Source organism: Ornithodoros turicata, chromosome 7, assembly GCF_037126465.1.
Source record: "Ornithodoros turicata isolate Travis chromosome 7, ASM3712646v1, whole genome shotgun sequence".
Lineage (NCBI taxonomy): Eukaryota > Metazoa > Arthropoda > Arachnida > Ixodida > Argasidae > Ornithodoros > Ornithodoros turicata.
The window spans coordinates 49,403,387-49,407,461 of NC_088207.1; the positions used below are offsets into that span (position 1 = coordinate 49,403,387).

Sequence of the window (4,075 nt, forward strand, 5' to 3'; positions counted from 1 at the left end):
TGATCTGAAGCTCTCCGGCCCCAGTCCCTTGTTGTGCTCAATCTGGCCCAATGGCTACTAGCTGGGTGGTAAATATTCGCGTGGACTGAATACTTTCGACATTTGAGTACTCGAGAGCCCATACATCTATACCTTCAAATTTCACTGAGAGGCACGAGCAACATGTACAATATGCTTTGAACAATATGCGGAACAACCCCACGATTGAAGCCTTTCAAGAAGCGGGAAACGTACGTAGAAAACCTTTGCTGCTCACCTCTTCTGCAGTGACCTCGTACAAAGTGCAATGCTTTGGCGCAACGGGCGGCCTTCTAATAGTCTTGTAACGGTCGGCTTTTCGACGAATTTAATAGGTCTGCATTCAAATGTTCGGAGCGCGTCTGCAAAGGAAGCCCTCGCGATATCCACAGGATGTGGTCGGGTTTAAGGCACAATGGTATCCATGCGGGAAGTCAGACATAGATAACCATGTACTTATTACAGACTACTTAGCCTCCACTGCAAGAAGAAAATATTCAAAGCTTCGGTCGAGACAGCCATTCATTTTGAAGACGTGTTGCAACAGATAACCCGACCTATCGAAGCCTCGAAGATTGACCTTGTCTCTTATAGTCTGTGCTCTTCGCGCCTGCCTACAAGACGCATAGCGTATCATATAGATTGGACAATTTATATTACCAACGCTTGCTCACTATGCAGTGAAACACTTCATTTCATCGTCATTGATGTAGTTGGTGGTGGTGTTACTACGCCAAGGAAGTTGGGAAGGAGCATAAGAGTAACGAGCGTGAGGGTGAGACATAGCATAACGGTACGGAATCTCTTCCAGTCTGGTGTATTTTTGCGCTCTTACGCTAGACACAGAGGGTCGTCTTTAGCCAGCTGCAGATGCAATGTGTTTTCACTGTGAAACAATAGAGTGCACACCCAAAAACAGGATCTACACTTGATCCGTACGTAGTGCTCCTCTGTTCAGATCAAGGAATGGTAGCAGGTGGCACTGCTGTTAAGCTCGCTTGGAAGTGCGCTGCCTGTAGGGAGACCATCAGGCATTGCGATGTTTGACGGTTTAGTTTTTCCAGCTCAACGGATGATCCTAAAGAGGCTTTCGTCCCCATGAGGTCAGAGTTCGACGTTAGAAATCAAATAACGCCGACCGTTGGGCTAGCTGGTATTCCATAGCGAAAGGTGCGAAAAGCGCTTCAGTGTGTTTCCTTTCATCCTTGTATTAAAGTTGTTAGTGTGGTGCCTGTTTCTGTTTGTCACCTCGATGTCCGTCCTGTAACACTTTGCAGCGCTTTTTGCACCTTTCGCAACGTTAGAAGTTTGTGTTGAGATTTGTATCTCGCCAACCTGTTTCCTTAGTGCTGTGGAGTACAGTATACTGCCTATGTAGTCAACATCACCCAGAATCAAAGGTGTGTCGTCTGCTACGATGTCCACCATGACGACACCAAGCACAACCTGTGCTTCAGTACGGCAGCTATGTAGGGTGCTGCCGGTCACGTGGAATGCACTTAGCGCACAAGAAAATACAGACAGATGTTGTAGGTGGCTTAAAGGACGTGACCAAGTCATTAAGGGTCCACCAGTCACAACCGTTCTTCGTCGGCCGCACCTGTGAGGACGAGCCACCATTAGCCACAGAAAGCCTGTGTTCGAAATCCTCTACAGCGATTGGCTGACATCCCGACACTATACGTCCACGTGTGAAAGAGTGGGAGGAGGCATTAATATGTATCGGTGGTGTTGCTATAATATACAGCGAACCACATCTATCAAGGTGTCACAACCCCTGTAATGTAAAGTCAGGTCTAGTGTCCTGTGGGCTCAGCCATGGCTGAACCATTGCACTTGTCTTGCACAGCAATCCAGCTCCTTATCGTTTCATATCACACTAACCAGTGCGCGCTGGTGTAGTCGGCCACATTCTAAGTAGCAAATTTCTCCACTGGGGGATTTGTAGTAAAAAAGAAAAATGTGGAGATGTTAGCCCAACTCTGCATTGGGCCGGCTGCTCCAGCACGCTTAGTGTGGTGAGGTCTAGCTAACAAGGGAGGGGGGATATATGAATTAGAAGACAAAAGAAAAGGGAAAAAAAGAGAAGGAAAGGTCAGCTACCAAGGATTCTAAAACAAACGATGCTTGTTCCACAAAGATCCAAGGGAAGGAGATCACAGAGTGGAACACATGTCGATATGCAGCTGACCAGTCACCGCCACTACGTGTATTTGTTGCTTGTCTCTTCGTTGTGTAAGCGAAATCATTGTAAAACGAAATTGAAATAAAATAAAGAGAGCTGCAACGAAGAGATCGAAGCATCAATAATGATAGCAACTATACGTCTAGGATAAGACTTTTTATTACGTATACTGTCGCAAAAAAAAATCTGGCGTTATCTTCAGTTGCGATATGGTGTCTCGAATGGCTGGCACAATATCACCCATATAGGCCTTCAAGGCGCATCTGATCACTTCGTCGGCAGTTGGCTTTTGCATTCGCTGAGCGGAATACAAGGACCGTTCGCGCTGCCAGACCTGATATACCCTTCTTTGCAGTCACATCTGGTGTTTTCGCAATGCCTTGTGCACTCATCTGGAGGTGGCTGTCCGCAGACCGGAGGACACGGGTGAGTACATCCACGAAATTCCTCGCCAGGACCACACACAGGCGGATATGGGTACGGGGGAGCTATTGTGAAAGAGGCACAGTGCCCTTATAAGGTACATGTAGCTTCACGAACGTGATTTTAATGCGGGCAACCACACAGAGCGAGGAATATGTAACAGTGACCTACATTCAGTATTTCCTTCCGGAATCATGTACACTGCAATTCCGAGAACGCAGATGAAAAATGTGGTCTTCATGCTTGGTTACTTTCAAAGGAATCTGAAAGAAATGACTCAGAAATATTGACGCCTCCCTGAACATCTCCAACCAAGACAGCAAGGAAGTTGAACATTGTAGCAGCAGCAGCATTGTAGAAAAATCACGTGCAGAATAACAAAACCTTCTGCCGTCCCGAACATTCCTCTCATCGTAGCATAACACAACATAACCACGAACCGTAGGACGTGTTGTTACATTATGAGAAAATACGATGAGCCACAGGAGCACGCGTGGCACAATATCCAAGACCATGTCGTCAGTTATGATGACAAAGTCTGCCAGCGAACAAAGTGAGCTGGGCCCGCTTGCACGAAGCTGTTTGAGGGAAATACTCAACGAGTTTTTCACTCAAGCATTGGATCATCTGATGTGTGCATTGGGTGAAAAATCGGTTGAGTGTTTCTGTCAAACAGTTTCGTTCATGCGGGCTGTGCCCAGTGAACAATAGAACTAGTAAAGCAAGAATATATGGTCTGTGATGAACGCGTCATACAGTTGTGAGCTAACACTCATGTCGAGAAACATTGTAAATCATTTCTTACATACCGTTTGAATATGAGCTTGACTGTGGGGTGTCGGTCTTTGCATGTACATGATAACTTATATCCTTGCTGCAGGCTTTATAGTCCCATTGTGGCCTTGAGTCAACGGATGTCATTACAGGGCTGTTGCTCTACCAGAAAATGTGATAAGGCAAAAGGAACTGCATCGAGCCCTGCCACAGGAAGCCGTTCTCGGTTGGACGAAGCTTGAAAAACAGCTACCATATTTGTAACATAGCATAAAAATTCGTGTCAACTGTCGGTAGCATTCATTAAAGTGACTATTATGGTATATGGCAACGTCACACCTCACCCACATAGACCTAGTGCCTGAAAGGGGGAGAAAGAGAGTTTGGGATGTTTAATAACAAAACAAGTGACATTCAGACGGAAGGTATAGGCTTGACACTGCTCAAGGACCATGGACGGAAGCACGACCTTCCTAGATCCTTCCTAGATGGCTTCCTGCAGCACCGCCGCCATGTAAGAGGAAGCGTCGCCGACACAGGAACTAAGAATTTTATTTGATTTGAGAAAATTAATGAAGGTCTCCAGAAGGAAAAAGCTGCAACAATTAAATGATGACGTCATAAGGTGTAAGGATAAAGAAACGTCTTGCAGAAAAGGAACTGATTTTAATGACG

At 46.0% G+C, this 4,075-nt stretch overlaps 1 long non-coding RNA gene across 1 annotated transcript; it reads right to left on the reverse strand.

Moving 5' to 3' along the window:
- Nucleotides 1–2,344: 2,344 nt before the first annotated feature.
- On the reverse strand, nt 2,345–3,537 carry LOC135400002 (uncharacterized). The gene is made up of 3 exons (XR_010424487.1): nt 3,436–3,537; nt 2,798–2,889; nt 2,345–2,691 (listed from the first exon to the last, which is right to left on the reverse strand). It is a non-coding gene; the product is annotated as an uncharacterized LOC135400002 (long non-coding RNA).
- Between the last annotated feature and the right edge of the window lie 538 nt (nt 3,538–4,075).